At 40.9% G+C, this 27808-nt stretch overlaps 1 protein-coding gene and 1 pseudogene across 1 annotated transcript in view; one reads left to right on the forward strand and one right to left on the reverse strand.

Moving 5' to 3' along the window:
• Positions 1–27808, reverse strand: part of LMO7 (LIM domain 7) — a 192941-nt gene that overhangs the window by 130287 nt on the left and 34846 nt on the right. The gene's annotated exons all lie outside the window — the stretch shown is intronic.
• The window catches only part of LOC141373143 (protein FAM204A-like), a 51742-nt pseudogene continuing 33331 nt past the window's right edge, over positions 9398–27808 (forward strand).

Below are 27808 nucleotides of genomic sequence, written 5' to 3' on the forward strand. Positions count from 1 at the left end.
AAAACAAAAAAGTTTTTCCTAGAGTTTTAAATCAAAAAAAGAAAGCATAAATTTATTTATTTTTAAATATTTTATTTATTTGAGAGAGAAGGAGAGCAAGAGGGAGAGAGACAGAATCTCAGGCAGACTCCACACTGAGCACAGGGCCCATCTCAAGGCTCCATCTCACAACCTGAGATCACGACCTGAACCAAAACCAAGAGTTGGATCCTGGTTGGATCCAGGATCCCTCTTTGGGGGATTGGATCCCTCAACCAACTGAGCCACCCAGGTGCCCCATAGAAAGCATAAATTAATAGCAGGGATTTTCGGTCTATAGTGCTACCTGGGCCATGTTCATTAAGAAACCTACAACAGACATCTACCAATGCCCGGTGGGGTCAGGTCAGGCTCCAGAGCCCCTGCTATTTCCTACCTGTAACTCTGGAGAAGCCAGCTTAACTTCCTAGTGTTCTGATCTGTGCATGGCGATACAAAGTACCCACCTCACAGGGTTACTGAGAATTAAATGAGATAAAGTAATGAGGTACTCAACACTTGCCTGACTCAGGAGCACTGACAAATGTTAGCTAGGATAATTAGCTGTTACTATCCATCTGTAGAATGAAGATAAAAAGTTTCATCTTATCAAACAAAAATCTGTTTTGCCAGACATAACATCCTTTAATTAAAGGAAGAAACTGATTTACTACATTATAAAAATCCACCAGACTACTTTCTGTATCCTGGAAAGTGTACAAATTATAGAGATCTGTAAAGGACCTCAAAATATAGTGAAGGCAGTTTGTTCAAAAAAAATCAAATCATACTTTAAAATATAAATCTATCCTTATTGTAAGAATTCAGTGTGCTGAAAGAAATTCCAGAACCTTAAAAGAACAAACTGCCTAGGAGTTCTAAACTAACAATTACTATTGCGTTCAATAATTTTGAACCTTACTCATTAGCAAGTTATTTGAGGTGTGATACATTTTACGTAATGAGGTGTGATTCATAGGAACCAAATACATAAAGACTCTGTGTTTCCCTCTTAAGTTGTCAGAAGTCAACACAAGCAAGAGTCATAATCACTATGTAGTCAAACAGCCACACCTTGCCGTCTATAAAACCTTGGTTTTTCCCTCTTTCATGCCCCTTTCCATATTATTCCTAATGCAAGTAAAGAAAACCATTACCTGAACTAACCTGAGAGGGACATCAGACAAAAAGACCTGGGGTTGAATCCTAGACCCATCTTTTGACACACTTGTGACAAGCCACTGCTCAGTCACCTAACTAAAACAAGACACCAGATATTTGCCCTATCTACTTCACAGGACACAGATGATATGTAAAAAATACTTGACTCCTCTAAAAAACAAACAAAAATCAACTACACACTGGAGGCAAGGCCAGCCCTGTGTCCTGGGTGCTGACAGGCTCTGTTATTGGAAAAAAGCTGTCAGCAGTCAGTGACAGGACCCACTGTGAGGCTCTTGGGTGAGAAGCTTCTCCTGGAGTTCATTACTCTCTCCAAGCATACTAAGGGTAGAGCAGCAGGCCAAAAGCATACTCCCAATAAACCCTGCTGCCAAAACCTGTCTTTCCACCTGTAGCCTCCAGAAGAGCCCACGATAGGAAGTTTTCAAAGGGCATATATTGAGGAAGAAAATTATCAGCTAAGTATCCAGTCAATGAATTTCACAAATTCCAGAAAAGCCATCTCTTTTGCTATGAAATGTATTATTTTAATAAACCAATGGGAGTTACCTTCATACCCTTTACTGTATTTTTTATGATTTTAATCCTCTGGCTGGATGAGATTTCCCACCACTATAAGCAACATGTTTCTCTATGGCTGCATCTCTCCATTCCAATTCTGACCACATAATCCACATGACTTAAATCCCAAACATTCTGGGACCTTCTCAAAGACCACTTCATACCAGACTTCTTATCAGCAAAACACCCACTAGCACAAGTCAGCAGACACTCATCTCGTTTAAATTTTTCAATTCCTTTTAAGCAGCCATGTAAAAGATGTTTAGAATCCAAAATGCACTCTCGATCATATTTTTGTGGGAATCACAGTATAAAAACAGTGCCCATTTGAGCTTGTTTTAAAAGAGAGGATCTAGCAATGCTTGCAACAAAAACTAAGCTATGAGCTCCAGCTGGTCTCGCAATGGATTCCAAATTCAGTTACATTCTAACCAATCAACTGCTAGGTCCTGCTTAAGATACAGACATATGATCATCATCATGTCAATCATTCCAACCTAAGTAATGCGAGAAAACCCAACAAAACAAAACCCAAGGAACATTTACCACCAGAAGCCACTGTGGAACACAGGACCATATCACGAAACAATTCACCAAAGATGGTTCTGCCTTAATTTTTCCATTCCAGGAGACAACTGAGTGTTCACCTTTGAATGAGAGGGCCCATACAGGGCACTGTTTCCAAGCTAGAAGCCCCAGGCCACACACATCAAGGAGCTGCCGTGCTTTTCAGTCAATCTCTAAAGCTGTCAAAGAATTAAAAACACCTCTCTCTCCTTTCTTCCATTAAAATTCATTTTGGGGGCACCTGAGTGGGTTAGTCGGTTCAGCATCCTACTCTTGATTTGGGCTCAGGCCATGATTTCAGTGTGGTTGCATCGAGGCCCACATCGGGCTCCATGCTGGGTGTGGAGCCTACTCGGGATTCTTTCTCCCTCTCCCTCTGCCCCTCCTCTACTCTTCCTCCCCCCCTCCCCCCAAATGTTTTTTTCATTTTTGAAGCAACCACTATATGATCCCCGCAACTCCACAATACAGGTCCAATTTTTATATTCCATGAGTTATCTTTATTATTATTTATGATACAGTAATTTTGACAGCTCTCATTGATCACACATGCCCAAAACTTATAAAGACAAGGATTAAGGCACACAGTCAAAAACATTAGGTAAAAACTAAACATAATTTAAATAGAACAAATGTCTACCTGCTTGCTCCTCTCCTTGAGTAAAATTATTGAAAAGGTTATTCACAATGTTAGAGAAGCTGGTTCTTCCCAAAAGGATGGGCTGGTTTTTTTGTTGTTTTTTTGTTTTGTTTTGTTTTTTTAAACCCCCCCGGTACTGTATCCCAAATAAAAAGGAATAATAAGGAATAACAAGCTGGGATGGGAGGTTCACACTCCTTCCTTGTGTAACTAAGAGTAGGTATCTGATTTTCTCCAGGCCTCAGTCTTCTCTGCTATGAATCAGGTACCCAGGTTATGACAGCCAACACTTACTCTGCTTACTTTGTGCACAATCTCCCTTAATCCCACAGCGACCATATGTGGTAGGATCTCTTACCCCATTCTTACATAAGGAAACTGAGTTACAGTATGGTTGCTTGAGTTGAGATCTAGATCAGTTAGTAGCTCCCTACCTAACAGGCAGTGAGTATCAAGTAAGAGGGTCTATCACAGCACAGAGTAAACTCTACAGTGTAATTAGGAATGAAGTCCTGGTCATGCCAGGCTACACTACATACTCTCAAGGACAGAACTCTCAAGGACATACTCGCCCAACTTCTCAGTGGTTGAAATACAGCTTATACATACTAGTCCCTTATGTTAAATTTATGTATTATTCTTCCCATGGATATTTACACTATGAATATTTTAAGCAAAGAAGAACAAGACCAAAACAAAATGAAACAAACTGATGGTTTCATTTCAGGTGGATGGGGAAGGCGGTGGGAGGGATGGGGGGGGAGGTGTTTTAGAGGAAGAACCTGCCTCAGTTCCTGAAATCACCTTATTAAAGTAGCCTTCTACTGCATAAGAATGAACACATTGTAGTTTTGTCAATAGTTTAAGAACAAACACAGGAGTCCATGGAAGCGTATCACTCTAGTGATATACCTTCTCCAAAGGGAATATTCTTGGACGAAATGTTCAAAGTTGAGAGCTTGTTACCACTATGGATTTGCTACCTGAAATTTTTTCCAGGCTAAACGATATCTTGGAATTTAACTTCCTCATTTAAATTAACTTTCTTAATTTTATCTAAGATACTAAGAAGGTACCCAGTTATTAATTCATTCAAAACTCATGTAATGACAATTGTTATGGACGTACCTGACATGGTGCCTGGCACTAGGAATTTAAAAATTAGATGAGGCAATTCTTGGAAATTCCTCTTTAAAAGTCTAACCCTGTTTTGAAATGTGTAGTCAAAATGGTATTTTAAGGCTGGGCATCTCTTTAAAATGTGGTTAACCCTCTGAATTGTAGCATGTTCTTGGTTAACTTATATTGTATATTCAGCAAGTAACATTGCTCTAAGCAACATAATTCTCAAGTCACTGGCCTCTCTGAAGATTTGGCATCGTACTACATAATATCCTGGAGAATACTAGGACTGTTTTTGCCAATGCTAATATCACTTGATAGCAAATCCAAAGCCAGCTCTCCGTCTTCCAAAATAGTGGCAATTAGAACTGCACAGATCACTGAATTCTAAATGGAATCCAAAAGCCTCATAATGGTCAAAAATCTAAACATTTTTTCCTGCCCCACTGCCCCTTAAATCCCCAGTCTCAGTGGCTGATGTAAGTTACACATCCCACTTCACCTTCTCTTGGGAAAGATGAAAGTCCTCATAAAGCCGGGAAGGGAAAGGAGCAAAATGGGAAGCTCCCAGCTGAATTCCCAGATAATGAAAAGCCACTGTCTTTATAAACACTCAAAATTCTCACTCAATCATCATTAGGCCAAACGTCAGCTACACCCAGATTTAGGGGTGCAAAAAAAAGAATGAGTTTAAACATAATTTCTGTTCCAAAAGTCACCACTTCCCTGTACAATTACCAACATTTAGTGTACAGTCCCAAATTATTTTGGCTAAAACATAACCATTTATAAGCCAAACATGAACAACAACTGGAAAGAATTAAAACCGAGGAAAGAGGAAGATTTGCTCCAGGGCTAATTTATGTGGCAGGTTTCATCCAGGTATGAAATCCAAGACAACCTATTAGCAACTACTTAAGTTCACTGAAAACATCACACATACAAATGTGTTCAGATTTTACAGATCGACTTTGTGTTCTGTTAACAATCATAAAAACTACTTCTAGGGCGCCTGGGTGGCTCAGCTGGTTAAGCGACTGCCTTCGGCTCAGGTCATGATCCTGGAGTCCCGGGATCGAGTCCCACATTGGGCTCCCTGCTCAGCGGGGAGTCTGCTTCTCCCTCTGACCCTCTTCCCTCTCATGCTCTCTCTCATTCTCTCTCTCTCAAATAAATAAATAAATAAATCTTTAAAAAAAAAAAACTACTTCTAAAGGGTAAAGGATAAAGTACATTTTGTCTATAAATACAGGTTCATACTCCAATTTAGGCTGTTGCCAATAGGAAAAAATATCCCAAGGGGGTAAAAAATCTACCAAAAGACTCGTCTAGTGCATAGATCATTAGTTTTTTCTAGATCAAGGAGTTTTTAAATAACTAGCACACGAGGCACGCATAGATGTGAACATCCATTATCAGGATATTTTAAGTATAGTTCAAATGCTTAATATAATCATGGGTTTTCAAGAGTCAAGAGGCATCCTTCTTTTTTGCAGAAATGTCTCACACACACATTAGCAAGTCTCAACAATTATCTGCTTATCTCCCTATGAATTACTAAGAGAGTCATCACTGTGGGAAACATTCATTTGGGGAAACAGTGTGTTTATATTACAGGTGAGAGTCCCTACTTATTTTATGCAAACTTCAATTTGATAGTTACACCCCTGGCACCAATGATATGCTTTGTCTCCAGTGTATGTTTGGTATTAAGGAATGCAGCTGAGGTGACCACTAACAGAAGAGTTCCCTAAATATTCTTAAGGGATTCCTATTGCAAGCTAACAACGCAGTCCTTCTGGTACCCATTCGTCAACCTTCCTTCCGTTCAAAAATGAATTTCTAGGAAGCAAAGAGATAGTTACAATATACTCCTAATCACATACCCAAGAGAAATAAAAACATGCCCACCAAAAACTTGTATGTGAATGTTCACAGCAGCATGACTCAGATTAGCCAAAGCATGAAAACAACCCAAATGCGCATCAACTGATTAATGAATAAATAGAATATGGTATAGCCATACAACGGAGTCTCATTCAGCCGTAAAATGGAATGAAGTACTAATACGTGATACAACATGGATGGACCTTGAAAATATATAGCTAAGGGAAGAGAGCCAGACACACACAAAAATCACATATTGTGTGATTCTTCCATTTATGTGAACATCCAGAATAGGCAAATCCATAGAGACAGAAAGTAGATTAGTGGTTGCCAAGGGTTAGGGGAAGAGAAGAATGGGGAGTGACTGCTAATGGGTATAAGGTTTCTTTTGGAAGGACGAAAATGTTCTGAAATGAAATAGCGGTGATGGCTGCAGAACTCTGTGAATGCACCAAAAGCCAATGAATTGTATACTTTAAAAGTGTGAATTCTATCTCAATAAATATGTAACCTCAAATTGTACACCTAGAAATTTGTGCGTTTTATTGAAATTTAATAAAGGTGATTTTTTTTTTAAAAAAGATACTTCCAAAAAGCCTTAGATGATATCCGTACCCCAAACACAAAAGACGTTCAATAGGCACTAAGCCAATAAAGTAATTTCTGTACTCTACATGCCTACCTCCCTTAAAAAGTTATATATAATTTTTAGGACTAAATTTCCAAAGTGGAATTTCCAGCCTCTCTACCCTACACACAGAAACATCTAAATATTAAATTATGATATTTCCTTTCATATTTTTGTATCTATCTTTCCATTTTCTAATGTGTCATCTTTGCATTATATCTAAACAATTCCATAACCCTAAGTTTTCTTACATGCATTTATGGGTTTTTTGATAATTCACTTTACTTATATGGTTTCAAAGCAGAAAACACACTTATGGCATAAGAAAGAGGACCATAGCAAATGGACTTACATACTGTGGTGCTTTTAGAACAATCCAGGCCTTTCTCTAAGAGGTCCTGATTCAAACAGCCTGGATTGACACCTGAAAGTCCACCTTTTCCAGAAGCATCCTTACTGAGTCTTGCTAAGAATGATCTCTGATAAACACGGTTTTAGTGTTAAGTATCTAGGGTTCTTATGAGTCTTGATTTCCTTATAAGAAAAAGAACTTGGACTAACTCACCACATCTCCTCCCAGTTCCAAATGCTTTGGCTCTTTATTGGAAGTCTAAGGAAAGCAAGCAGGAAATTAGTTACTGTTCTCTGCTACCCCCTGCTGACATGTTCTGGTACTGCAAAGGTATAAACGGGCCCTGGAAATACTCTCCTCTATTTTTCAGGGCTAGATCCAAGTACATAAAAAATACAACAAAATAGTTTAAAAACACAAAACCAAGTTACATTTGATGAAAAGGAAAAAGAAATATCTTACAATTTTTTGTGTCAATTATACCTCAATCAAGCTAATTGTTTATGTTAATACCACTAGTCTGTCTCCTTTGTTAATTATACAAGAGCTTCTGGATGTGTTTTTATAAAACTGATTTTGGAACACACAAATAGATTTTGAGACTTTTAGTGGAAAGATTTGCACATTAAAGTATACAATCTGTACAGATTTGGGGCCTACTACCTGGAATAACTTTCTACCATAATAAAAGTTCCAGAATGGAACGATCTGCACTTTAGGATAAAAAGCAAACCCCTGATCCAGAAAAGGTTCTAGGCCAAACATATGTAATTCATCTTGATTGGGTGAGATTTCTAAGACTCCTCTCAGTGATTGGGATGGCTTCTCTCTCATCTGATAGACCACCAGGGAGCTCATGAATCTGGGTCCTGTGAAGCTTCTGGATTTAGTTTATAGATGGAGTCTGCTCTCCAAGCCTAGAACTACACTCCAGAGGGAGACGATATGGGCTGACAGCCAGTCATAACAAACTGAAGCTCTCAGCCTAGATGTTCGGGCAAAACCCAGAAGGATCCACAGCAGAGAGCAGTTGGGTGTGACAGGATGTGTGGGAGGAAGGCAAGCATGGGTTAATCTGGAAGCTTTCTCATGATTACTTCACCCTCCTCGAAACTGTGAAGCTTGAACTGCCAACCACTCCCTCCTTCAAATTCTTCTTCAGTTCACCTGCTCAGAGTTCTTCCTCCACCTTCTAAACCTTGCTCATTCCAGTATAAACTCCAAGCAGGTTATCCTACATTGACAACTCTGGTCCTTCCCTGGCATGTCCCTTCATGGCTCCCAGTTGAGCATTTCCTCCTGAGCACCCTTATATCACCACAAAACCAGGTGTAAAATCGACCCCCCCCTCTCACCAAAGACTGAACTGCCATACCTTACTTCGCTACTGAAATCACAATACCAACATCCTCTCAGTTGACTGGACTCAAAACATTAGAATGCACCTTCCCTGTCACTCCAAGTCCACATACTCCTGTGTACCAAGGTCTAGCCTTCTCTTCTGACAGATGTAAAGCTTCAGTACCTCCTACTCTGCCTTAATCTCCTCTACTTCAATGCCTACCCATTGCTCCTTAAAAATCAAAAAAGCTTTTGTCACAAAAAACCACTGCTCAAAATATTCCAAAGGTCCATTTGGTCTGTAGAGGAAGGTCTTCCTACCTGCCCTCAGGCCCTTCTTCCCTGGATCCTCACACATAAACCCCAGATTCTGCCTAAACACAAGAAGTCAATGTTCTCCAGTACCTTCATCCATCTTAACAACTCAAATGTCTTCCCCAAATACTGCTGCTCCAAAAAGATTCCTTCTCCCTCACATCTTTGTGACACTGATTTTGAGCCACTAATTCAGGAGTTGGGCCATTCTGCCTTATTGTCACCATGATTTTGTCATCTCCTCTTCTGTACTAGACAGAAACTTCATTGAAGTCAGGAAGCTCGATCAAGGTTCTACACATCTTCTCCCTCCCTCCCCACTCAGTAACACGCACAAGTACTTGCAAGTAATAAGAAATCATTAACTTCTAAAGGCTGAAGGAAAAGAGAAACTGCTGCTTGAGGCATTACAGAAAAGGAAGAACACAGCTCAGGAAAAACACTTTGACTTTCTAAAAACAAACAAACATATGTGGGATAAGACAGGGCAAGACCAGGTTACCGCCTACTAGCATCCACAGAAGGCAGCCATGGAAAGTAGGAGAAGCTGGGAAAGCAAACCAGCCTCGCTGCCTCTCAGGCCACGATTCAGAAACTAGAGTCCCAGATCAGACAAATGGTACCTGGGATGTGGAAAAACACTCTCAGGGCTTCTGGCAGCACATAAGAAGCCTAACCAGTGTCTTGAGGGGAAAGAGAGAAGCCAAAAACCAGCATCAATGAACATTTTTCTCCCCTCACAGAGGAGGGCAGTGACTCTTCCTCCTGGAACAGAGAACAGAAGATGGACAAGCTGGAAGAAAAGGAAAACAGATTCAGGAAAGGTAGGGAGGGGGACTGGCAGTGCCACATGAAAGAATTATCACCCCCATCGAAAGCAGAGCCAGATGGCAGCCATGGACAATGGGGACCCACACAGGCAATATGAAATTTTGATGAATTCCTTAATGGCCACACAATAAAAGCCTATATTCCACAAACCAGCTAATAATAGGATAAATGTCGGTACTACACAAAAAGACTTAAAATTGCCTTCATTATTTACTCAGCTGTACTGGTACATTTTTCAAAATGTGGTTGTTTAATGAGTGCTTTGTTGATGAGAAGAATCACTGTCTACGTCATGAAAACTAACATTACTTTTTTGAAACTAAGCTGATACTCCAGGCCACTGGATTAACTGTATGACCACAAAGGGCTAGGTAATTCAGCTACCCATACACTTGACCCAAAATGAAAACTCTGGTCATGAATGAGGGAGAACCATACACACCACTTCCCAGTGTCTCAACGTGAGATCTCAAGCAAAGTTACAGCTTCTACAGCCCTTGGAAGGAGCAGACCAGATTTCACGAGAGTGTGCACAGTGCCTTATTAACGCTAACCTGACTAGGAGAACCGCTCTGAACTACTTCGCATTGCCTACTTCGATGCCATTTTGTCATCTAATCAAAGTCTAAAGTCAAAATAAGACCGAAGGTCACCAGAGCTATCTGCCTTCTATAAAAGCCTGACAAAAAGGAGTTCGATCTCCTGGAGAGAGGTTATTCTCCAGGAAGACATCATTTGAAAAGGCATTGGATACCTGGTATGAAGTGAAGTTCCAGGTTGAAAGAGCTGAAGTTGGGTAACCAGAGGGAACATGAGTAGCTATCTGCAAGCATGCAGGATCCTAAAGCAAGTAGGAAAGAATTAGGGGATCATAGAACTCCTGCAGGTCATGGGTAAATAACCTCTTAAATAAGAGACACTGAGTGGACTAATAGCCCCGAAACTGGCTGGTGTCTGTTGGCTACTGACCACAGAACAAGGGTCCAAGAGGTCCACAGCTAGTACAGACAAAGCATACTCGAACAGACTGTCAGCTGCTGGGTCTTCCCAGGTAGATGTGAGAGGATCAGAGAGCAAGCTTGAAGGCAGCGTCAAGAAGGTGGCTTGGTATTAGACTATGCAAACTATGCTAAGCAGGCAAGGGAGGGAAAGACAGGAGGCTGGTAAGAAGGAAGAAAGTGAAGAGGTTTTGACTAAGCAGGTTTGTCTGAAGCTGCAAGGTGAGATGCTGGGATTTAACAATGCAAAAGTGAAGCCCTCCCACGAAATAACGACATCCTGGATTAGGATGTCAAAGAAAGAGGCTGGAGTAGCAGTGGAAGTCATGGTTTCCGAGGTGAGAGGACTTGATGGGCCCTCCCACTCTACACTGTAATCCCCCAGATGATGGCAGGGTTAGGGTGGAAGAAAACAGTGGGGGAGGTGCGCAAGCCCGCACTGAATAAAGAGGAACAACAGAGAGGTCAGGTAGAACTGAGGAGGAGGGTGCTGGACGGGGAAGCCCCGCGGTATAAGGCGGACGGGTAGCGGTATAAGGCGGACAGGGAAGCCCCGCGGTATAAGGCAGACATACTTCTATGTAAACTTTCCACCTCGTCTGGAAGTGGCCACTGCCTCCCGCCCAGGGGTGTGCAGGGGGTAGGAATGAGCAAACTCCACTGGGGAAGGCTACAGGAGAAAAATGACTAGGTTTCTCATTTGGGAAAGAGGCAAAAGGAAGGCTTAGGAAGGGGTAGAAGGTGAAACCACAGAATAGTTCCAGAGGGCAGAGTGGAAAGTTCTGGGAGGAAGTACGGGCACCAGGCCAGCAGGCCATGTTTTGAGCACTATGACCAAAACTCCTCCATCTTGGGTAGTTACAAAGGCTGACAGGAAGGACACAGAGGTCAGCTGGGGGCAGAGAGGACCTCTACATGATATTGAACATTTCCATTACACTTAACAGTAAGTCAGGCCAAGGCCGAACGAATCATGCGTTTTTTCTTACGATAAACCATTCTACATTTTGAAACTAAACTGAACAAATATCCTCTACCCAACACACACCCAGGAGATTGATGGGATGAATAATACTTCAAACATTAGGTCATTAATCTAGAAACAGTGAGATATTTTGGCTATATTCACATTACCTGAAGCAAAACTAATTTTTTAAAGCTTTCTGAAAACATTCTTCTTAGTCACAGTTTGGCTTAGAAAAACCTTCCAGTTTTGGGGCACCTGGGTGGCTCAATCGGTTAAACGTCTGCCTTTGGCTCAGGTCATGAACCCAGGGTCCTGGGATTGAGTCTAGCATCAGGTTCCCTGCTCAGTGAGGAGTCTGCTTCTCTCTCCCTCTGCCCCTCCACCTGGCTCAGCTCGTGCTCTCTCTAATAAATAAAATCTTTAAAAGAAAAAGAAAAACCTTCCAGTTTTGCTTAAAGAGTACACTTCAAATGGACTTACCAAAATTTTTCATTCACTAAAATTAAACCTCCATTTTTAACTGTAATTTAAAATAAATACTTACAAATACAACATACAAATTATCCCTTATATATTCTATGAAAACTTCCATGAAGTATTACCAGAAAAAGTAATTATTATTCAGTCATTAGAAACAATTGTTTAGCCATCCATTCAACAAAATCAATGTAATTTATGTGCATTTTCTTAGTGCTATGTTAAAGCAATATAGGAGACAAAATAACTTATAAACCTAATTTTATGGAAAAATACACATTAAACAAGGGATAGGCAAACTAGAGCCTCGGAGCCAAACCCAGACCTACCATTCTGTTTTTATAAAGTTTTACTGAAATACAGATTCCAATCGATTGCAATGAGATTTCTCATTACAATGGGCAGAGAGAATGGAGTAGTCCTAACAGAGACATATGGCCCATAAAGCCTAAAATATTTACCATCTGGCCCCTTGCAGAAAAAGTTTGCCAACTATTGTTATTGACAAAATATCAAGGCTTCATTCAAACACATTAGTGCCAAATGCTGGGAAATATACAAATGTACATAAAACACAGCATGCCCCCCCAGGATCTTTCAAACACAGGACAAAATAAACAATAAAACATGGGCTTGGGCTATGGGTAACAGTTCCAGAGGGCCTGCCAAGAGGCCCTGTGTAGGCAGAGTGAGCCACGGAAGACCCCAGGCAGACCCACACTTTCCTCAGAAAGGGCAACTCAGCAACTTCCCAGGTCTTTGGTCAGAAAGGGTTTCTCTGTCCCAACCCAACCAAAGTGAGAAGGGTAAGGATGCCCCCCGTTGGGAAAATGGACATGTTTACAATCGTATTCTGAAAAACATCTACAGCTCAAGGATATGTCAACAGGCTAGAAATCCTATCTGGGACCTGAGCATTTTTTTTTTTTTTAAATATTTCATCTTCATTTATTCATGAGAGACAGAGGGAGGGAGAGAGGGGGAGAGAGGGGGGGAGGGGGGGGGGGGGGGGGGGGGGGGAGAGAGAGAGAGAGAGAGAGAGAGAAGCAGAGGGAGAAGCAGGCTCCCAAGGAGCAGGGAGCCTGATGCGGGACTTGATCCCAGGACCCCGGGACCCTGACCTGAGCCGAAGGCAGACGCCCAACCATCTGAGCCACCCAGGCGCCCAGACCTGAGCGTTCTGTCCTGTTCCTGGAGGAAGTTCTTCCCATGGTGGGACCAAAGGGGAGCTCAGCCCTGGAGTCACAGACTTCTGGGTGTACAGCCAGCAGGGAAAGTGTACCTTTCTAAAACTATCCTCTTGAAGACTTAACTTTAAGAGAAGATGTGGAATGGGCTGCTTCCTCTTGGCCTAAGTGAAGTGATGTTGCACTGTGGATAATTAGAAAAACAAATCTCAGATTTCTTTACAGACAGACCAAAAACTGAAACAGGGAAATGTAAATGCATACGAAGCATGCCCTTCTGGAATTTCCTTAAATATGTAGAATCGATTTCAAGAACTGCATTAAAAAAATTCCAAATGTATAACCCCAACCTCAAGATCGGGTGTGGGGGCGGGGGGGGGTGCGCAGAAAAGCCAAGTTGAAGACTGAAGAGGAATCTCATAGGGAACAACCTTGAAGCCAGTGGAAGAAACATATTCAATATTTTGGAGTCAGTGATAGGTTTGAAGAAAAAGAAAAAAAAATTGATAAGCCAGGTCTTCAAGAGCATGACTAGGCTGTGGACAAGTAGAACATGGAAAAGACTGAGGAACTCAGCAACCAGCTAGTTACCAGAGAGCTTGGTGTAGAAACTCAGAGCTGTCGCTAGCTCTGACAAGCCAAAAAGGATGCTGAAAATTCGCAGGCTGTTTGAGAAGAGAATAAATGTCTATGGGGATTTGAAGCAAAGAATGGATAGGAAACCAAAACAATATGGGGTAGTGGTATTCTTCAATCCATCTGTGAACTCCAGGTGCTTGATTTACTGGAAAGATTTTCCTGCTTGGGTTAAGTGTGTCAGGAAATTGACAGATGTAGAAAAAAAATAAGCATAAAATTTGGGAGCTAATTATGGAAACTTTTCCATCCTTTTCTAAGGAATTTATCCTAGTGAAATGAATGAAATGGAGCTTTCTGTTATTTGCACAAGAAATCTAAGCATACACTAGGATTTTTAACACTTACATAGACCTACAGTATAAAAATCCATTTCAGTTTTCGTCCATTTGGTATAGCATAGCCCATTAGTTTCCAATACTTTCATTCAGCCTAACGGTACTAACCTGGAATTTTGTTTTTAAGGTTGCTATTTGTTTTGTGATGAATCAGTCCGAAGTGCCAAGAAGGTCTCAATTGATACTGTTTTTACAAATGCCATAATTATTCTATTATTACAAAAATAACTATTAAATCTTTATTGGGAGGCAGTGGAGTTAATATTTCACCGTCACATGGTAAAAGCAATTAAGTTTTACATTCCTTCGAATATATTACAATAAAAAAAACAAAAGAAAATATAGTAAGTGCCACAGAGAGATATGTACTGAGTTCCAGTCACTTAAGACTGATAATAACAATGTGACCAAATGTTTCTGACAAAACAGATCCTCACACAGACAAGTTTTAGCCCTCCCATAAAACCGGCAGTCACTTTATACATATACATCCCATAAAGAGTCACTAATAATAAATCCAGAACAGCGATAATACCTTTCATGCTCGCAGAACCTGTAGTTTGTCCCTCATTCCCCCACAGGATAACGGACTGCACGTGTACTGCCTTCTCCTAAATGTTCTTCCTGCTCTAAGGATTTGTTTTTTGATATTGTTTCCACAGACTGTGCCTAGACCCTTCTGTACACATGCTATTAGTCTGTCGTATCTAAAACCCCCTCACACAAAGCTGATTTCAATGTATTTTATCCCTTGGTGTGGGAGTCAGGAGTAGCTGGGACATGAGAGAGAAATCCTGTTTTGATGAAGCCTCATTTCCCAGTGAATTGACAGAACTGAGTAGCCATTTTTCACTCTATTTTTCACCCCTTATATCATATACGTAATTATGGCTGATAGGGGCACCTGGGTGGCTCAGTTGGTTAAATGTCCGACTGTCGATTTTGGCTCAGGTCATGATCTCAGGGTCTGTGCTGAGCATGGAGCCTGCTTGAGAGTCTCTCCCTCTGCCTCGCCTCCTGCCCCTCCCCCACGACAGCCCCCTCACTTGCTCGCTCTCTCTAAAAAAAATTAAAAAGGGGGGGGCTAATAAAGTTAACTGCTATTTGAGGACCCACAAAAATGTAGGCCACCCCAGTCGCCCTGCCCTGTCACAAATCTAAGCCTAAGAAAGCCTGCACTTTCAGAAACACTGGTCAAGGAAAACTAACATACACCAGTCACAATCCTCTGACTCAGCTTTAGCTAGTTCACTTTACCCTAGAAAACAAAGACCTGCTAGCCTTACCAGGAAATCCTTGCCGTCCAAGCCAATCATGCCCTCCTTCCCTGTTGCTGCTTCTAATGTGTTATAAAACTCACTTTTGCCCCAAATCCCTCAGGAATAGTGCTCCCCACTGCTTGTTAGCCACTGTTGAACTGTTTTCCCTTTAATAAAAGACAAACTCATTAGTAAATTGTATTATTTTTTATCATTTGACATGGCCTACATATACTTCCTCTACATCCAGGCTGTTAAAGAGCTTCCTCCATCTTTTCTCATTCTTAAATGTTTGGATCTGTCAGCCACCACCACAGGCCTCACAGAGCTATACATTCAAAGGTAAGCCTGAAAACATGGCTTTCATTTCAACATGTTCTTCATGAGTCATTTTGGTACAAACCATGAACAGCTGAGTACTGAGTTAGTTTCCATAAGTCAAATCCATGTAAATATTCCACAGGCTCTCCTGCTTCCTCTCCTTGACAGGGCCCTGGAGGCTACCCAGGACAGGCAGATGAGAAGATTAAAATGCACTGCCAGGCTTTCATCTTTTAATTGGTTTCTCTTCGGCATTCTTTCGGAAGACAATAGTGTGGGATGAGGCTTCAGTTTCCTCCCACTTTGCACAAACATGAGTCAGCTCTAGCCAGAAGGGGTAAAGACACTCAAATACGTGGTGTGGTGGCCTCATTCCCAGGGGCCAGCAGGGTTCACAGACACTGCAAACCCAGGTTACTCCAAGATCATATCTGCCTTTTACAGGATGTTTACTAATTCTATGCAAAATGAAAATAAAGGCAAATTCCATGGAAAATCTACACCAAAGGATACTCAGAGGCAAAACATTTTCTCCTTATCTAACAAATTCTGGGGAAATTACCTGTAGGATAAAGGACTAAAAAGTTATGGAAAACATGCTTAAAATGTCCACTATTACTGCTGTTACACAATAATTTACAAATAGCTAAAGATAGGTGGAATTTACCAGAGTTAATCTAATAAATCCCAATGTCACAGAAGATCAAACCTTGAAGGGGCCTCTAAGATTACCTAAGAGCTGACATCCAAAGCTCTTTGTAAACTGTAAATCACTCTTTGTAAGATGAGAAATTGAAGGCTCTTCACTGAAAGAGGTTAGTAAAGAAAAGACAGTATACGGTAACAAGCACAAGCTTCAAGTTTGACTCACCTGCTGTCCACTTCAGGCTCTGTCACCCTCTAGCTATGTTAGAGAATTTCTAATCCTCTATTTTTCTCTCTCATTGAACCACATTTTCATAAGAAGATTAGCTAATCTTATGCCCTTCCTACAAGACTTTCTGCCTTCGATGGTAAAAATTTTATTTTTTTAAAGATTTTATTTACTTGAGAGAGAGAAAGAGAGAGAGCAAATGAGCACAAGCAGGGGGAGAAGCAGAGGCAGAAGGAGAAGCAGACTCCCCACTGAGCAGGGAGCCCGATGCAGGACTCAATCCCAGGACCCCGGGATCATGACCTGAGCCAAAGGCAGACACTTAACCGACTGAGCCACCCAGGCACAACCTCCATGGGAAAAATTTGAAAGGCAAAAAAAATTACTAAGAATTTCAAAGGGATAAAGTTTGGATACATGAAAAATATTCTTTTCCACTACTCCATACTGCCACTGGATATATTTAAGATATTGCACATGGGTTTAAAAGTGCTGGAAAAGAATAGCTGAGAAGGAATCTGTTAAGAAAAATAAAATTATATGATTGCAGTAAACGACAGTTAGTACTGGGACACAACTTCTACTTTTTGAAAGACACCGTTAAGAGAGTTTTTTTAAAAAATCAAGCCACTAAAATTTTTCGCAAAACATAACGGATAAAGGACTTCTAGAATATACAACCCTAGAAAACAAACAATCCAATTTAAAAGATATGAAAATAATCTCAACCCTTCATCAGAGAAGACATATGGGTTATGAGCACACAAAAAGGTGCTCAACATCATCAGGTAGTAAAGAGAAAGACTCAAGTTCTGATGTTTGATTTCTGCAGTTTTCAAGCGCCCAGCCCTCCTCTTTCTCTTCAGCCCACATCTGGAAAATGTGATAAGAACACCCACATGCACCAGCTGTCCATTAGCACCAATGGAAATTTTGAAACTCTCTGAGAAAATACAAGCCTGGCTGAAAAAAAATGCTCATCCAGGCTCCACCCCTTAAACACGGTAAAATTCCCAAACCACCAATCCTTTCTTTAGCATGTTTCATGCCCAACAAAACTTCAGCTCTTCTCCTTAGTAAATCCTCTTGCTATTTACTATATGAGTGATAAATGTGATTTTACATCCATTGGTAGCTGTGTGTCATTTGTCCTGACATCCATAAATTCCTGGGGGAGCGGGGAGTTACTGCCCATTGTCCAGCAAAGGATGCTAGGTGCTCAAATAAAACCATCAGTCATTAGGAAAATGCAGATTAAAACTAGTGTAAGGTATGATGCATACCTACAAACCTACTACTACTATATCGCGTAGAATGGCTAAAATTTTAAGAACTCACATTAACAAGGGTTGACAAGGGCATGAAAGAACTGGAACTCTCCCACACTGCTGGTGGGAATGCAAAATGGTGCAGCCAAGGTGGAAAACGGTTTGTTAATGTCTGAGAAATTAAATATATACTTATGATAAGACACATCAATCCCACTTCTCAGCATTTACTCAAGTGAAATAAAAAGCCTGTCATGAATGTTCATAGTGACTCGATAATTGACAAAACCAGAAACCACCCAAATGTCCTTCAAATGGAAATCAATAAACTGCAGTATTTCAGGACTACTGTATTCATTTTCAGCTATAAAAAGGAATCCAGGACTGATACAAACAACACTGATGCGTCTTGCATGTGTCATGCTAAGTAGAAAAAAGCTGGACTCAAAAGACTACAAATAGGATCATTCCATTTATAGGACATTGTCGAAACAACAAAACCACAATGATCAACAAAGACAGAAAACGGATCAGCAGTTGCCAGGGACGAGATGAGGAGGGAAGGGACACAAGGAAATTGGGGGGGGAGGGGGGAATGAGATGCTGAATCTTGACTGAGGGGGCAGTCACACAACTATATGCATTTATCAGAATTCAGTACCTCAGTACCTAAAAAGGATGAATTTCATTGTCAATTATACCTCAGTAAAAAGAGAGAGAGAGACAACAATGTGAAACCGCTATCAGAAATGTTGCCATTATCCGAGAGGATATACAGTGATTCTTAACTTGTCCTGAAAATTAGGAATCACCAGGTCTGTTGGCTAATACTTTGGATTCCCCACCTGTGCCTCCATTCTTGAGTTGGTGGGTGGAAGTCAGAAATCTGCAGCATTAACAAACATTCTAGATTACTTTGATGCAGGTGGTCCAAAGACTACAGTGTGAGGTTGTTACATAGCATTATGGCAAGAGTTGATACAAATACCCTCCCATCATTTCTTGATCTGAACAAGCTTTTGTTCCTCTCCAAAGCTCAGCAACTCCAGCTGTTCTGCATATGACTCCGTATGCTACAAAGGCAGAACAGCTATAAATAGAGGAAAGAAGAACTTTCTCACTGCAGGGAGTGGGCACAATAAACATGAGCAAATACCAGATGCTGTATAAGGTCTTTTCCAAACTTCCAATTCTCAGAGAGATATGGATTTCAGATAATCACCTGTTTAGTGTCCTTGAACAGTTTTACCAAGCTGGAAAGACCAGAAAGAAATGAAATTCACAGGCAAACATGGAATATGACCACAAAGGTTAATCAAAGAACATCTAAACCATCAACTTGTCTGTTTAAGGCAAACTTCAAATGGAGAAAATAATTCTCCATTTTCTAACATTTCATTTACTCCATTCATAACCTAAAGTGGAACATTTATTTTTAGAGAAATACTATGCTGAACTCCCCTGCATAAACCAACAGGAGTAGAGCTGGTCTAATAAAGTAGGGAGGGACGTGCAGGGGGATAGTGTGGTAGAAGATTCTGAGCATCACTGAAAAGCCATATACTCTGTAAATCCCATCCACACACATCATGTCCCAAAGTCTTCATGCAGAGCTCTGCTCTGTGGAACCACATTAGCCAACATCCTCAAAAAATAAGGTTGCAGGAATAAAGGCAAACCCTTTCATTGGGACATCTAGCTAATTTCCACCAAAAGATTTTCAGCAAACTGAGTAAGCTTGGCTGAACAGTGGAATAAACTTAACACATTATTCTATATGTTTGTCTAGTTTCTTCACTAATATATCTCAGAAATCTAGAAAAGTCGCTGACTCATAGTAGGTACTCAAATAATTTTGAATGAATACCTAAACATCAAGTACCTTATAAACATCAATATAAAACATAGCCCCCGTACATTCAAAATATGATCACACACACTGGTAAGAATTAAATGACAATGATTAAATCTCCCAGATTAGAATAATTGCAATTTTTAAAAACCATTAAGTGAATGAATCTCTAATTAGTCCAAGGTATTAGAGTAGATTTTTGTAGAGAGGACTTCCCATGGTCTGTATCTCCCACCCAGGGCCATGCTATCACTCCGACTGTGAGTCGTCATTACTGTTTGGTGTATATATTCTTAGCTATGTCTCTTCTGAATTAAACAAAATCTTTGAAAAACAAATCCAGGAAAAAAAATATACTTGGGCTCATTCTATACCATAAATAAGGTCTTAAAGGTTTTTTCTAAGAAAGGAAGGTAAGTTATTCTTACCTCCAACACAAAAATAAAAGCTGTGGGCGCCTGGGCGGCTCAGTTGGTTAAGCGACTGCCTTCGGCTCAGGTCATGATCCTGGAGTCCAGGGATCGAGTCCCGCATCCGGCTCCCTGCTCAGCAGGGAGTCTGCTTCTCTCTCTGACCCTCCCCCCTCTCGTGTGCTCTCTCTCTCATTCCCTCTCTCTCAAATAAATAAAATCTTTAAAAAAAATAAATAAATAAATAATAAAAATAAATAAAATAATAAAAAAATAAAAGCTGCACTACCAGAATTTGATCCAGAAACAAAACTTCACCAGTTTTATATTAAAAGCTTCAATTACAGACTTAAAGTTATAAGTCCAAGTTAGAATTTTAAACATGTAGTAAGTAAAAAGTCTTTTAAGAAAAACTCCTATGTAACAACCAAAGAACTGCCACCTTATTACAGGAAAGTACTACCCCTGAACAGTTGTTTTCTTTGAAAAACAATGGGCAGGCGGGGTATCCTCAGCTTATTTACCTAGCACCCCTCTAAGTGGCTAAAAGCTTTAATAATGCATTGCCTTCTCATTTTTGCTAGCTAGTGAAACAAGGTTTGAGTTTCACATTCAGTTGGTAGCTCTGTGGAATGCATTAAATAAGGAATGTTTTATCCAGAGCAGGACAAACCTAATCTTCAGGTGTGGATTGATATAAAGAGAGGAACATTCACAGAACTCAAAAGAGAATCAACACCTAACAAATTCTTGCTCCCAAACCTGGGTGTTGCATTACCTGCCACATTTCCTCCAGCTTCATTTCCCTCTGTAGTCAAAAACACTTAGAAGGTATTCATATGAATGCAAAGAAGCCAGCTTGAATGCTTGGTTTCTTTGTGTATAATTTAGATATAAAAGGGCAAGATCTGAAAAATCTTTTTTTGTACCTATAATCACATTTACAATCATAAAGATTAATGAGTAGCAACAGTCACTGTTTCATGAAATCAGTCAAATACTCAGTCTAGAGAAAGTCACATACTTAAAAATGCTATACTTGACAGCATAATTCGATTCATCCAGTCCACCATTTACTGATCTTTTACCATGCCCCAGGCGGGATGCCAAGGACACTTTTAACAGGAATGTGACTACATCTATCAGTGCATATCTATCAGTAGCCTGATTTTGTATATGCAGTCTTTCAGAAACATGTGCAGTTTTAGGGAAAAGTTTGTAAATTTCCCCATGCATTTTAATTATGACTTTGCTTCTTCTAAGAAACATTGTGTAAATGATACCCATCTGTGTGTCTATGTGTGTGCATGTGTTCGTGTTTTTACAGGGAGACATTTACGAACAGGGAAGCCAGTTTATAAAATGCTGTTCAATTTTGTGTGTTACAAGCATCCTGTCTCATTGAACCACCTTCTTCAACTAAGTTAATAACTCATTCTTTGTCTGTTTAAAGAACAGCATTCCAGCAATGAATGGCAGGGTAACATTTAGATACAGAGCTCTTTCTCAGAGAGCTCACCCACACCTCAGAGAGCGCCTCTAACCACAAAGATGTCTTCGGATTCATCTTGCTGGTTCAGGCTCCAAAAGCATAGAAGAGAGAATATCCTCCAAAAGAGAGTGTTTAGATTATCTCTGGAATGAAAAGAAAATGCTAACAGTGGGATGGTGGGAGGGGGGGCGGTTAGAAAAGATGTGTCAATCTGAAAAAAAAAAAAAATAAAGCCCAACTTCCTAAACAAGTATTTATTTTACAATCATTCACCTAACTCCAATTTGGCTTACAAAATATTTTATCCTGAAAGGAAATACAGGGTATAAATATGTTTGAACATACTTCCATTACAATTTAACATGAAGATAAAATTATAAATAACAAGAAAAGGGAGTTGAAATCAACTCAGAAACCATCTACTCACTATGAACTTTACTGAAGCCGGCAGATTTAATCCAGTAGGTCAATGAATTATTACTTATATTTTCCTCACAATAAAATCTCCATTCTTTAAAGACTGCATACTACTTAGTCCACTACTCAAATCAAGATATTGGCAAAAAAAAAAAAAAAAACCAAACGAAAAATACATAAATAAAGATATTGCCCTTATGCTGAAACCAAGCAGATTCTTTCATTTGAGTGGGTTTTCTCTGCCTTTCAAAACCTAGGCTAAAACTTAGTGAGAAAACCAACATACTTGGTCTGAGATGCCATCATATTTCAGAGTAGTTTTTTGTATGCCCCAATTCTTAGGTTGAATTTGGAGAAGCCAACATATAAGAAATGAAAACTAAGAATTCAGTCCTTCCTTCCGTGTAGTTCCTTTCTTCCACGGTTCTCCGCCCTCTGCTTTGAACTCGCCAACTACCTATGCACAGAAGCACTCTGACCTCTACTGCCAGGGATGGGAACTTTCTCCACAAATGTTTTTACTTCCATTAAATTTGTCTCTGATGTTCACAGCATCCATAAGGTTGTTTCTCAAAGTGTAATTCGCAGTGATTTCCTTCATGGGCCACAAATACTGGGCATCCACACTTTTCACTTTCATTCAAACAGGCAAAGAGGGAAAGGGTAAGACCAAAGAGTGAGCATCGGTCTGTCCCTCTTTGCCTGCAAGGCAACAGCTCTCCTAGAAGCTCAGCCACATCGTCTTCCATGGTACGTGGCCACCCTCAGCACAAAGATATCCAACACGAGCAAATCTTTTCATCAGACTTTACTGACATTTTCACAAACACCAGGGTTCAGACAGTGAAGAGGGAAGAATGGATATCAGGTTCATAACTGGTAATGTCGGCCTTAGGTAGAGGTTTAAAAAAAAAATGAAATCACCTGGGTAGCCATTAGAGGGAAAAATAAAGTTAGATGGATAGCTCCTGCCTTTCATGGAAGTTAATTCCAGGTAAATCAGTGATGTTAAAGCACACAAGATGAACCCACAAAATAACCTAAATAGAACTGGAAGAATTTTTATACTCCAGAAATGAGAAAGGTCTCTAAGATACAAAACCATAAAACCATACAAAACCAGAAACCATAAAAGAAATGATTAATAAATTCAATTACATGTAAATAAGTTTTGTTCATAGAAAACCAAACACAATCAAAACAAACCACCACCTCCCCCCCCAACACACACAAATATCTGCAGCTCACACACTAGACAAAGAGCCAAACTTCTTAATAAGTAAAGAGCTCCAACAAAAAGGAGGAAGGGGCTATCAGGAGTTAATAGAAAAGATAGAAATTGCTCTTAAACACAGATAAATACAAAATCAAAACTATAAGATACCATCTTCTTCTTTCTAACAAAGAATAACAATAGGGGTACAGACCCTCTCTTTTGTGGTTGGTGGCATCATAAGCTGGCAGACCCTCAGAAAGGAAACACCAAAATTCAACAGCTGGGAACAATCCTACAATTATGCAAAATGACCTATGCCCAATTTTATTCACTGAAGCATTGCTTATTATTACAAATATCCAAAAAAAATGTAAGTATCTATCAAAAGAGGACAGGCTAAATTAAGTTCTAGTTTATCCACTGAATAAAATACAGTGATTACACATATTAGATTTTGCAACTGTAAAGAATTTTTTAACCTTTTATATGTCAATACATAAATGTAGTCAAGCTATATTAAGTACCAAAACCAAGGAATAGTGTATATATTATGTTTCCATTCATACTCTTAAAAATTAATATATGAAAAATGGAGGCTCCCTAAAGCACTATTTCTCAGAAGCCATCTGATTTATTTTTCACCCACTACCCACAGTTGAACTGCGTTTTCCCCACCAAACAGTGGCAACTGAAGGTTACACAGGGCCTTCACAGAGGTGAGGATAGCAGGAGGCTGGCTATGGAACTGTAACTCCAAAGCCGATTTGATATATTTTACTCCTTAGCAAAGCACCTTAAAAGCGTGAGGTCCAAAATGTCTTTACCACAAATGGAGCCCACTGCAGATTTATTTTTTTTAAAGATCTTATTTATCTGAGAGAGAGGGGGGTGGAGAGGACAGAAGGGGAGTGAGAGGGAGAAGCGGACTCCCCGCTGAGGAGCCCAGTGCAGGTCTCAGTCCTAGAGCCCTGAGATCACGGCCTGAGCCGAAGGCAGACGCTTAGCCAACTGAGCCACCCAGGCGCCCCAGCAGATTCATTTTTTTAACAATTTTCTACTATAATTGAAGGTTGGTGGGGGATTCACTTCCATTTAATCTTTGATGCAATATGTTCATCCATTTTATTTATCTATTTGACAGAGAGAGAGACAGCGAGAGAGGGAACACAAGCAGGGGGAGTGGGAGAGGGAGAAGCAGGCTTCCCGCGAAGCGGGGAGCCCGATGCGGGGCTCGGTCCCAGGACCCTGGGATCACGACCTGAGCCGAAGGCAGACGCTTAACGACTGAGCCACCCAGGCGCCCCTACAAACTGTCTTTTAACTTAAAGACATCAGGATGAGCTCAGAAAGCTACAAAATCTCAATTTCCCTACCTAAGGCTACCTTTCGGATTCCCACATTAGTTCAGCCAAGTGTCTACCCATCTAATCACACTTCTCTCCTATTAAGAAATAAAGCCCAAAAAGGGGTGGGAGGTGTGTATATTCCATTCCTCCCTACTTCTCCTGATCAAAGGTCTAAGGCCTTTCCCTGTTCTAAGGGCCTCTAAAGGGTCAACCTTAGGAAGTCAAGCCGACATAGTGTAGAGCAGCCTGCAGTCCCTCCAGGGACCCGAGGACATCCGGGCGCAGCTGTAAGAGTAACCCTGCGCCAGAGACGTTTTCTCCACCCTTGGCACAGACGCCTGTTTCCACCAGCGCGTGGCCCTATCCCATACCCCGAGACCTCTGCCAGTGAGCCACAGTAAGCCTTTACTATCAGCAGAGTATAATACACAGTGCTATACGGAAAGAACACCCAAAATACAGGAGAAAAAAAAAAAAAAAAGAAGTCCTCGCTGTCACGGATCTCATAACCTCTTTGGGATCCGAAGCTGTGAACGCATGCATGCCTGCCCACACAAGCAGCCCCTGGCTTTTCACAAGAGCGGTTTTCACAAACTAGAAGACTCAGTGCATAAGCACAAAAGGGCTAGGATGGCCTGTGATAGATGAGGCCAGGCAGGGCAATGCTATGCTTTTCTTAATCTCATTCCCCTCTATGGAGCAATCTCTCCTCACCTTATCATCCAGACTTCCTGAAAGCGAATTCTACACTCCCTATCACTACCTCTGCGTCTCCAATTTACTTTGCAGTGAACTCCAATTGGTTTTCCACCTTCACTCTGAAATTGCTCTAATGAAGCCACTAGTGGTTCTCATTCATTTTTCTGAACTTTGATACTGTTTATTTCAACATTTAACTCTTTGTGGGTCACAGACCTGTTTGGAAAGCTGACGAATGCTGTAAACCTGCTCCCTAGAAAATTCATACACACCTACACTGTAGAGAGAGTCCAGAAACCTCCTGAAACCGAATCCTAAGCCAACTGGATCAGCAGATCCTAGGTTAAGAACTGCTGACCAGGGGCGCCTGGGTGGCTCAGTTGGTTGAGCGACTGCCTTCGGCTGGGGTCATGATCCTGGAGTCCCAGGATCGAGTCCCACATCCGGCTCCCTGCTCAGCGGGGAGTCTGCTTCTCCCTCGGACCCTCTTCCCTCTCGTGCTCTCTATCTCTCATTCTCTCTCTCTCAAATAAATAAAATCTTTAAAAAAAAAAAAAAGAACTGCTGACCACTTGCTTAGTTTCTGTAACAATTTTTCTTTACAAATTACTCCACTTACATTTTTATCTCCTTCCTGGGCTCTTCTTCCTATGCCTACCTCTTAAACATGGCTATGAATTCAGGGTTATGACTTCAGGTCAATCCTCTCATTCAAAACACTCCTCCCTTATTCATCCATATGACCTCAGTCGGCATCGGTAGGCTTACAGGTTCCAAATCTGTATCTGCAGCCCAAACTTCACGTCTAGGAGTCCCACTTCCATAACCACCACTTGGGGGAGAAATCCATGTTGGCTAACATCATACTCAACATGGCCAAAATTAAATTCAGTGAATTACGTTGTCTTTCTATAATCTCTCTCTCTCTCTCAGTTAATAATGTCAACACAATATGATTCCACTTCATGGATGGCCAAGTAGCTCCTATCGGACCAACTCTCCCACAAATAAGAACTATGAATTCAGGGGGCGCCTGAGTGGCTCAGTCCATTAAGCGTCTGCCTTCAGCTCAGATCATGATCTCAGGGTCCTGGGATCGAGCCCCGTGTCGGGCTCCCTGCTCAGCAGGGAGTCTGCTTCTCCCTCTCCCTCTCCCCCTGTGCTCTATCTCCCGCTCTCTCAAATAAATAAGTAAAATCTTAAAAAAAAAAAAAAAAAACCCAAGAACTATAAACTCAGGATTAACATATATTTTTTTAAAAAATAGTATTTAAAGGCACTGGAGAGCAGATCAAAGCAGGCAATCACTGGAGGGGAGTCGATATGTGGATGACAGAACTACACCAGATGAGTTTTCAGTTGTTAGGGTTGATAGCCTGACAGAAGGCCCCTGTCTATACCAGGCACATGCCGAAAATTCTGGTAAAAAACCCACAGTCTCATTGGGCTTCAGAACTAGAGAACAGCGTCCAGGGCAACCACAGTAACTGGAAAATGAAAGCAGAATGCCAAGCAAGAGAGGGCTAGAGAGAGGAAATCATCAAAACTCCTCCCAAATCTCTACATGGCTCCGAAGCACAGACGTGCAGGCAGGCTCCAAGGGCCGCAGCTACGGCCAAGACCAAGTGAAGTGAGAGCTAAGCTGTCATCACTGCAGAGAAAACAGAATTTGCAGCCAAATTAAGTGCCTGGTTCAACAACAACAACAAAACCCAAACAAACATTTTTTGGCAAAATGTAACAGAACTAAGAGTTTCCACAACTTATTTATAACATCCAGGATATGATCCAAATTACTTGACATAAAAGAACCATGAAACAGGGGCTTATTCACAAGGGAAAAGACAGTCAAGGGAGACTCCAAGATGTTCCAGATGCTCTAATTAGCAAGCATTTTGAAGCAGCTCTCATTCCAACACTAGAGTATAGAAAGCAAAAATGCTCGTAACACTGAAAGAAAATCTCAGCAGAGAAATATAAGCTATGAAACTGAAGAACAATGACAATAAATGAGCCAAATGAAAATTCAGGGACCGAAAAATTAAGTATCGGAAATAAAAATTTCACTGGGTGGGATTAACAGCAGAATGGAGATGACAAAGAAAAGTCAGTGAACTCGCTGAAGATATTGAGGACACATTAAAGATGGATCAATATCAATTATTCGATCTAAAGAACAGAAAGATGGAAGATTGCAAAGTGAATTCTAGGGGCACCTGGGTGGCTCAGATGGTTAAGCGTCTGCCTTCAGGTCAGGTCATGATCCCAGGGTCCTGGGATCGAGTCCCGCATCGGGCTCCCTGCTAGGCGGGGAGCCTGCTTCTCCCTCTGCCTCTGCTTGTCTCTCTCTCTCTCTCTCTCTGACTCTCATGAATAAATAAAACATTTAAAAAAAAGTGAATTCTAGGCATCTGTGGAACAACATTAAAATGTCTAACATAACTGGATAACAATTGCAACCGATGTCCCAGAAAAAAAGAGAGTGAGAATGGAACAGAAAAAACATTTGGCCAGATACTGGCCAAAATTTCTCAAAATTTGGGAAAGGTGTTTGGTGATTGTTGAGGAGTGCCATCAAAAAGATGTGACCTCAAAGGGCCCATAAGC

Source organism: Callorhinus ursinus, unplaced genomic scaffold (assembly GCF_003265705.2).
Source record: "Callorhinus ursinus isolate GAN/ISIS: 27379988/994484 unplaced genomic scaffold, GSC_fseal_2.0 scaffold7, whole genome shotgun sequence".
NCBI lineage: Eukaryota > Metazoa > Chordata > Mammalia > Carnivora > Otariidae > Callorhinus > Callorhinus ursinus.